The following is a 9,036-nucleotide window of genomic DNA, read 5'->3' as shown; positions in this document are numbered from 1 at the left end:
TTTTGTGCCACAAGTGCAAGGGACCGTTTGCCGGCAGCTACTCGCACCCCCCCGCCCAGGGGGGGAATCCTCTGACCGGAGATCCGAAACGCCGGCCGAATCCATCCCCGTCGGACTTCCGAAGGGGTTCCCTCGACCGACTGACTTCCGAACTCCTTTCTGGGCTTAAACGGGTGGAATTCGGACCCTCTCGCAAGGGAGCCGAAGCCCGCCAGCCCCGGGAGGCCTCGGGGCCGCCGTTTTCAAGCCCGACCAAAAAACCCGAAAAATGGGGAAAAATGGGAAAAATTCCCACTCCCAAAAGGCTTAAAAGTCGGTTGGGCGGCAGCCCGGGTCGGTCTCTGCAGACCTGGAGGCGCTAGACACAAGTCTGGTAAACAGGCTAAGTCTCGACATGCCACCTCTTACTATCCTGCAGGTACCCCGCCAATCCCCCCGGAACCGGCTGGCAATTGGCGAATCAGCGGGACGAATTTGAATTCGTGACCGACTCTCTGACACCGAATCGCCGCAAACGCGTTTCGATTTTTCGGCTTCGGTACCTCCCATCAGACTTTGACTGGCCATATCTCCGGACTCACGTGTCGCAGCCGGGACCTTCAGGTACCGTTCGACGCGTCTAACCCTGCCCCGTCGAATGGCGCCCCTCGCGGTGTGGTCCGATTTCCGCATTTTGGTCAGATTTGCCTCCAAAGTTTTCAGATTGAGTTGACGAATGCCCCCTACGGGGTAACCTCTTGCCCTTTCGGACATGGTCCCTGTGACTTAATTTCCGCCTTTTGCTCAATCGTTTCCCCATTTATAATTAATTTTAAAAATCGGGTTACTCAGTTCTGGTTTACCAGTTCCCTCTTCGGACTTAGTTTTTGGTTAATCATTTCCGGTTCACCAGTTCCCGTTTTGGACTTAGTCTCTGCGGGCCGTTTCTCATCTTTTGGTTCATCAGTTCCCCTCTTTTAATAATTTTTTGGCTGCTTTCGTTTGATCATTTCCCTGCCTTCTGGGTGACTTTTGCCCCTTAGGACTTCATCGCCGCACATTATTTTCGACTTCTGGTTGATCATTTCACCCCTTTTAATCATTTTTGCAACTTTTGGTTAACCATTTCACCCAGCTTCTGGTTAACCATTTCCCCTTTGGGACTTAGTCTCTGAGCATTCTTTTGGGATTCTGGTTAATCATTTGCCAATTTTTAAAAAATGTTGCCGCTTTTGTTTAATGCTTTCTGGTCAACCTTTCCCTCTTTCAGACTTCACCGCGGCACATTGCTTTAGCCTCCTGGTTAATCATTTCACCCCTTTTAATCATTTTTGCAACTTTTGGTTAACCATTTCCCCCAGCTTCTGGTTAACCATTTCCCCTTTGGGACTTGGTCTCTGAGCATTCTTTTGGGATTCTGGTTAATCATTTGCCAATTTTTTAAAAATGTTGCCACTTTTGTTTAATGCTTTCTGGTCAACCTTTCCCTCTTTCAGACTTCACCGCGGCACATTGCTCCAGCCTCCTGGTTAATCATTTCACCCCTTTTAATCATTTTTGCAACTTTTGGTTAACCATTTCCCCCAGCTTCTGGTTAACCATTTCCCCTTTGGGACTTAGTCTCTGAGCATTCTTTTGGGATTCTGGTTAATCATTTGCCAATTTTTTAAAAATGTTGCCACTTTTGTTTAATGCTTTCTGGTCAACCTTTCCCTCTTTCAGACTTCACCGCGGCACATTGCTTTAGCCTCCTGGTTAATCATTTCACCCCTTTTAATCATTTTTGCAACTTTTGGTTAACCATTTCCCCCAGCTTCTGGTTAACCATTTCCCCTTTGGGACTTAGTCTCTGAGCATTCTTTTGGGATTCTGGTTAATCATTTGCCAATTTTTAAAAAATGTTGCCACTTTTGTTTAATGCTTTCTGGTCAACCTTTCCCTCTTTCAGACTTCACCGCGGCACATTGCTTCAGCCTCCTGGTTAATCATTTCACCCCTTTTAATCATTTTTGCAACTTTTGGTTAACCATTTCCCCCAGCTTCTGGTTAACCATTTCCCCTTTGGGACTTAGTCTCTGAGCATTCTTTTGGGATTCTGGTTAATCATTTGCCAATTTTTAAAAAATGTTGCCGCTTTTGTTTAATGCTTTCTGGTCAACCTTTCCCTCTTTCAGACTTCACCGCGGCACATTGCTTTAGCCTCCTGGTTAATCATTTCACCCCTTTTAATCATTTTTGCAACTTTTGGTTAACCATTTCCCCCAGCTTCTGGTTAACCATTTCCCCTTTGGGACTTGGTCTCTGAGCATTCTTTTGGGATTCTGGTTAATCATTTGCCAATTTTTTAAAAATGTTGCCACTTTTGTTTAATGCTTTCTGGTCAACCTTTCCCTCTTTCAGACTTCACCGCGGCACATTGCTTCAGCCTCCTGGTTAATCATTTCACCCCTTTTAATCATTTTTGCAACTTTTGGTTAACCATTTCCCCCAGCTTCTGGTTAACCATTTCCCCTTTGGGACTTAGTCTCTGAGCATTCTTTTGGAATTCTGGTTAATCATTTGCCAATTTTTAAAAAATGTTGCCGCTTTTGTTTAATGCTTTCTGGTCAACCTTTCCCTCTTTCAGACTTCACCGCGGCACATTGCTTTAGCCTCCTGGTTAATCATTTCACCCCTTTTAATCATTTTTGCAACTTTTGGTTAACCATTTCCCCCAGCTTCTGGTTAACCATTTCCCCTTTGGGACTTAGTCTCTGAGCATTCTTTTGGGATTCTGGTTAATCATTTGCCACTTTTTAAAAAATGTTGCCGCTTTTGTTTAATGCTTTCTGGTCAACCTTTCCCTCTTTCAGACTTCACCGCGGCACATTGCTTTAGCCTCCTGGTTAATCATTTCACCCCTTTTAATCATTTTTGCAACTTTTGGTTAACCATTTCCCCCAGCTTCTGGTTAACCATTTCCCCTTTGGGACTCAGTCTCTGAGCATTCTTTTGGGATTCTGGTTAATCATTTGCCACTTTTTTAAAAATGTTGCCGCTTTTGTTTAATGCTTTCTGGTCAACCTTTCCCTCTTTCAGACTTCACCGCGGCACATTGCTTTAGCCTCCTGGTTAATCATTTCACCCCTTTTAATCATTTTTGCAACTTTTGGTTAACCATTTCCCCCAGCTTCTGGTTAACCATTTCCCCTTTGGGACTTAGTCTCTGAGCATTCTTTTGGGATTCTGGTTAATCATTTGCCAATTTTTAAAAAATGTTGCCGCTTTTGTTTAATGCTTTCTGGTCAACCTTTCCCTCTTTCAGACTTCACCGCGGCACATTGCTTTAGCCTCCTGGTTAATCATTTCACCCCTTTTAATCATTTTTGCAACTTTTGGTTAACCATTTCCCCCAGCTTCTGGTTAACCATTTCCCCTTTGGGACTTAGTCTCTGAGCATTCTTTTGGGATTCTGGTTAATCATTTGCCAATTTTTAAAAAATGTTGCCGCTTTTGTTTAATGCTTTCCCTGCTTTGTGGTCAAACTTTTCCCCTTTAGGACTTCATCGCCGCACATTATTTTCGAATTCTGGTTAATCATTTCACCCCTTTTAATCATTTTTGCAACTTTTGGTTAACCATTTCCCCCAGCTTCTGGTTAACCATTTCCCCTATGGGACTTAGTCTCTGAGCATTCTTTTGGGATTCTGGTTAATCATTTGCCAATTTTTAAAAAATGTTGCCGCTTTTGTTTAATGCTTTCTGGTCAACCTTTCCCTCTTTCAGACTTCACCGCGGCACATTGCTTTAGCCTCCTGGTTAATCATTTCACCCCTTTTAATCATTTTTGCAACTTTTGGTTAACCATTTCCCCCAGCTTCTGGTTAACCATTTCCCCTTTGGGACTTAGTCTCTGAGCATTCTTTTGGGATTCTGGTTAATCATTTGCCACTTTTTTAAAAATGTTGCCGCTTTTGTTTAATCGTTTCCCTGCTATGTGGTCAACCTTTTCCCCTTTCAGACTTCATCGCCGCGCATTGTTGTCGACTTCTGGTTAATCATTTTTCCCCTTTAAATCTTTTTTTGCCACTTTCGGTTAACCATTTCACCCAGCTTCTGGTTAACCATTTGCCCCATTATACTGAATTTTTCCGCTTTGGTTTAATCATTTCCCTGCTTTCTTGTCAACCTTTTCCCCTTTTGGACTTCGCCGCCGCACTTTGCTTTTGCCTTCTGGTTAAACATTTCTCCCCTTTTAATCCTTTTTCCCACTTTTGGTTCACCAGTTCACCCAGCTTCTGGTTAACCATTTCCCCTTTGGGACTTAAGTCTCTGAGCATTCTTTTGGGATTCTGGTTAACCATTTGCCACTTTTTTAAAAATGTTGCCGCTTTTGTTTAATGCTTTCCCTGCTTTCTGGTCAACCTTTTCCCCTTACGACTTCGCCGCCGCACTTTGCTTTCGCCTTCTGGTTAATCATTTCACCCCTTTTAATCCTTTTTCCCACTTTGGGTTGGACAGTTCACCCAGCTACTGGTTAACCATTTCCCCTTTGGGACTTAAGTCTCTGAGCATTCTTTTGTGATTCTGGTTCACCATTTGTCCCTTTTTAAAAGATATTGCTGCTTTTGATTAAACCTTTCCCTGCTTTGCGGTCGACCTATTCCTCTTTCAGACTTCATCGCCGCACCTTGTTTTCGACATCTGGTTCAACATTTCTCCCCTTTTAATCCTTTTTCCCACTTTTGGTTAAGCAGTTCACCCAGCTTCTGGTTCACCATTTGCCCCTTTTTACTGAATTTTTCTGCTTTTGTTTAATCATTTCCCTGCTTTGCGGTCGACCTATTCCTCTTTCAGACTTCATCGCCGCGCATTGTTTTCGACATCTGGTTCAACATTTCTCCCCTTTTAATCCTCTTTCCCACTTTTGGTTAAGCAGTTCACCCAACTTCTGGTTAACCATTTGCCCCTTCTTACTGAATTTTTCTGCTTTTGTTTAATCATTTCCCTGCTTTATGGTCAACCTTTTCCCCTTTAGGACTTCGCCGCCGCACTTTGCTTTCGCCTTCTGGTTAATCATTTCACAACATTTTAATCCTTTTTCCCACTTTTGGTTAAACAGTTCACCCAGCTTCTGGTTAACCATTTGCCCCTTTGGGACTTAAGTCTCTGAGCATTCTTTTGGGATTCTGGTTCACCATTTGTCCCTTTTTAAAAGATATTGCTGCTTCTGTTTAATCCTTTCCCTGCTTTGCGGTCAACCTTTTCCTCTTTCAGACTTCATCGCCGCGCATTGTTTTCGACATCTGGTTCAACATTTCTCCCCTTTTAATCCTCTTTCCCACTTTTGGTTAAGCAGTTCACCCAACTTCTGGTTCACCACTTGCCCCTTTTTACTGAATTTTTCTGCTTTTGTTTAATCATTTCCCTGCTTTCCGGTCAACCTTTCCCTCTTTCAGACTTAATCGCCGCACATTGTTGTCGACTTCTGGTTGATCAGTTCACCCCTTTTTTATCCTTTTTCCCACTTTGGGTTAAGCAGTTCACCCAGCTTCTGGTTAACCATTTGCCCCTTTGGCACTTAAGTCTCTGAGCATTCTTTTGGGATTCTGGTAAACCATTTGTCCCTTTTTAAAAAATGCTGCTGCTTTTGTTTAATGCTTGCCCTGCTTTGCGGTCGATCATTTCACCCCTTTTAATCCATTTTTGCCACTTTGGGTTAAACAGTTCACACAACTTCTGGTTCACCATTTCACATTTCGGAACTTTTATTCCCACCATTACTTTGGGCTTCTGGTTCATCATTTCACGCTGTTTTACAAATCTTTGCCGCTTCACTTTTAATCCACAAACCGGGGCTCGCTTTCGGGTGGGGGGGGGGGGGGGTAGCGGGTTTGGGCCGGGCACTCCACATCCCGGTGTGCGACCGGGTTCGTTCTGGTACCGCTCGGTGCCCCTCGTCCTGCTCTTGCCGCGGAAGCAAACCAGACGACCGTCGGTCTCACGCCCGAGGGGAGAGGAGGCGGAAAGCGGTTTGCAGCCTTTCGCTGTACCTCCGGCGGGCAGCGCCGCACCTCCGAGTGCTCGGTACCGTTCGCTGCGCCTCGTCCGGCCGCACGCAGCGAGCCAAACCCGGAGGAAATCGGCCTGTGCCTTCTCGAGATATGGGCCTCCGGGTGGGACGGACAAACCGGGGCCCCGAGCTCGCTTTCGGCGGCCCGGCACTCGACTTCCCGGTGTCCGAACGTGATCCTTCCGGTACCCTTCGGTGCCCCTTGCCCGACTCCAGCTCCCGTGCTGAAGCGGAGTCGGTCGGCCTGACGGCCGCCGAGTTAGCCAGCGGAAAGCGGTGCGCAGCCTTTCGCTTGCAGCTCCGGCGGGCAGCGCCGCACCTCCGGCTGCTCAGTGCCGTCCGCTGCTCCCCTTCCGGCTGCACGCAGCGAACCATACCCGGAGGAAATCGGCCTCGGCCTTCCGGAGATATGGGCCTGCGAGTGGGACCAATAAATCGGTGCACATTTCCGGCTCGGTTTCCGGCCTCGGCACTATCAGTTCACGCCGTCCGACCGACGTCGTTCTGGCACGGTTCCGTTGCTCCTTGATCCGGTCCAGCCACGGTAATCAGCCGAAGATGGTGGGGGGGGGGGACACATTGCCCGCCGAGTTAGCCGGAGGAAATCGGCCTCGGACTTCCTCAGATATCAGCCTCCGGGTGGGACAGACAAACCGGGGACCCGAGCACGCTTTCGGCGGCCCGCTGGTCGACTTCCCGGTGTGCGACCGGGTTCGTTCCGGTACCGTTCGCTGCCCCTCGTCCTGCTCTAGCCGCGGAAACAAACCCGACGACCGTCGGTCTCACGCCCGCGGAGGGAGGTGGCGGAAAGTGGTTTGCAGCCTTTCGCTGTACCTCCGGCGGGCAGCGCCCGACCTCCGAGTGCTCGGTACCGTCCGCTGCGCCTGGTCCTGCCGCACACAACGAGCCATACCCGGTGGAAATCGGCCTGTGCCTTCCAGAGATATGGGCCTCCGGGTGGGACGGACAAACCGGGGCCCCGTGCTCGCTTTCGGCGGCCCGCTAGTCGACTTCCCGGTGTGCGACCGGGTTCGTTCCGGTACCGTTCGCTGCCCCTCGTCCTGCTCTAGCCGCGGAAACAAACCCGACGACCGTCGGTCTCACGCCCGCGGAGGGAGGCGGCGGAAAGTGGTTTGCAGCCTTTCGCTGTACCTCCGGCGGGCAGCGCCCGACCTCCGAGTGCTCGGTACCGTCCGCTGCGCCTGGTCCGGCCGCACACAACGAGCCATACCCGGTGGAAATCGGCCTGTGCCTTCCGGAGATATGGGCCTCCGGGTGGGACGGACAAACCGGGGCCCCGAGCTCGCTTTCGGCGGCCCGCTAGTCGACTTCCCGGTGTGCGAACGTCATCCTTCCGGTACTCAACCGTGCCCCTTGCCCCACTCTAGCTCCGGCGGTAAAGCGGAGTCGGTCGGTCTCACGGACGCCGAGTTAGCAGGCGGAAAGCGGTGCGCAGCCTTTCGCTGTCACTCCGGCGGGCAGCATCGCACCTCCCAGTGCTCGGTACCGTCCGCTGCGCCTGGTCCGGCCGCACACAACGAGCCATACCCGGAGGAAATCGGCCTGTGCCTTCCGGAGATATGGGCCTCCGGGTGGGACGGACAAACCGGGGCCCCGAGCGGTGGCACCCTGCTCGCTTTCAGCGGCCCGTCACTCGACTTCCCGGTATGCGAACGTGATCGTTCCGGTACCCTTCGGTGCCCCTTGCCCCACTCTAGCTCCGGTGCTAAAGCGGAGTCGGTCGGTCTCACGGACGCCGAGTTACCAGGCGGAAAGCGGTGCGCAGCCTTTCGCTGTCACTCCGGCGGGCAGCACCGCATCTCCGAGTGCTCGGTACCGTACGCTGCGCCGCCTCCTGCCGCACGCAACGAGCCATACCCGGAGGAAATCGGCCTCGGCGTTCCGGAGTTATCCGCCTCCGAGTGGGCCTGACCAAGCGGGGTGAACTGGAAATCATTAACCAACGTACTTCCAGGTTTTCACCCGCAGAGGGCAGCACTCTCTTCTCCGTTTTAAACTGGGCCGACCCGGCTCCGTTTCGAGACCCGGCACTCGACTTCCCGGTGTGCGACCGGGTTCGTTCCAGTACCGTTCGCTGCCCCTCGTCCTGCTCGAGCCGGGGAACCAAACCCGACGACCGTCGGTCTCACGCCCGCGGAGGGAGGCGGCGGAAAGTGGTTTGCAGCCTTTCGCTGTACCTCCGGCGGACAGCGCCCGACCTCCGAGTGCTCGGTACCGTCCGCTGCGCCTGGTCCGGCCGCACACAACGAGCCATACCCGGTGGAAATCGGCCTGTGCCTTCCGGAGATATGGGCCTCCGGGTGGGACGGACAAACCGGGGCACCGAGCTCGCTTTCAGCGGCCCGGCACTCGACTTCCCGGTGTGCGAACGTCATCCTTCCGGTACTCAACCGTGCCCCTTGCCCCACTCTAGCTCCGGCGGTAAAGCGAAGTCGGTCGGTCTCACGGACGCCGAGTTAGCAGGCGGAAAGCGGTGCGCAGCCTTTCGCTGTCACTCCGGCGGGCTGCACCGCATCTCCGAGTGCTCGGTACCGTACGCTGCGCCGCCTCCTGCCGCACGCAACGAGCCATACCCGGAGGAAATCGGCCTCGGCGTTCCGGAGTTATCCGCCTCCGAGTGGGCCTGACCAAGCGGGGTGAACTGGAAATCATTAACCAACGTACTTCCAGGTTTTCACCCGCAGAGGGCAGCACTCTATTCTCCGTTTTAAATTGGGCCGACCCGGCTCCGTTTCGAGACCCGGCACTCGACTTCCCGGTGTGCGAACGTGATCGTTCCGGTACCCAACCGTGCCCCTTGCCCCACTCTAGCTCCGGCGGTAAAGCGAAGTCGGTCGGTCTCACGGACGCCGAGTTAGCAGGCGGAAAGCGGTGCGCAGCCTTTCGCTGTCACTCCGGCAGGCAGCATCGCACCTCCCAGTGCTCGGTACCGTACGCTGCGCCGCCTCCTGCCGCACGCAACGAGCCATACCCGGAGGAAATCG

This window comes from Heptranchias perlo, unplaced genomic scaffold, assembly GCF_035084215.1.
Source record: "Heptranchias perlo isolate sHepPer1 unplaced genomic scaffold, sHepPer1.hap1 HAP1_SCAFFOLD_255, whole genome shotgun sequence".
Lineage (NCBI taxonomy): Eukaryota > Metazoa > Chordata > Chondrichthyes > Hexanchiformes > Hexanchidae > Heptranchias > Heptranchias perlo.
This window is presented reverse-complemented; position numbering follows the sequence as displayed.